Genomic DNA, 348 nt, shown 5'->3' with positions numbered 1-348 from the left:
AATTAACTATATATAAAATTAAACCAATTAACTTCAAAAAAAGAATATAGAAACATATAAATGCAAAAGATAAAGCAACTATGCAAGAAACATATAAATACAAACTATTTAGACTAACTCATTACTAACTAACTCTCCCTCAGGACCTTGATTCTATCTCTGTATATATCGGTTTTTAATTATTCACATAGATTAGGAATAAAGTTGCTGGAATATATAAAAGTTAGAATAGTTATAAAATAGTTTGTGAAACTGCACTTTATACTAAAATTTGATAATTGGACACACAAATTTGAGATGTACCTTTCCGCTATAGTGGCCATAATTTCACTTTATTGAGATAGATGT

General features: G+C 26.1%; 1 protein-coding gene across 1 annotated transcript in view; it reads left to right on the top strand.

The window, feature by feature from the left end:
* LOC110266040 (naringenin 8-dimethylallyltransferase 2, chloroplastic-like) overlaps nt 1-348 on the top strand; it is a 12,456-nt gene that overhangs the window by 6,272 nt on the left and 5,836 nt on the right. The gene's annotated exons all lie outside the window — the stretch shown is intronic.

Source organism: Arachis ipaensis, chromosome B08 (assembly GCF_000816755.2).
Source record: "Arachis ipaensis cultivar K30076 chromosome B08, Araip1.1, whole genome shotgun sequence".
Lineage (NCBI taxonomy): Eukaryota > Viridiplantae > Streptophyta > Magnoliopsida > Fabales > Fabaceae > Arachis > Arachis ipaensis.
The sequence above is the reverse complement of the archived record's forward strand: the minus strand, read 5'-3'. Positions and strand labels throughout refer to the sequence as shown.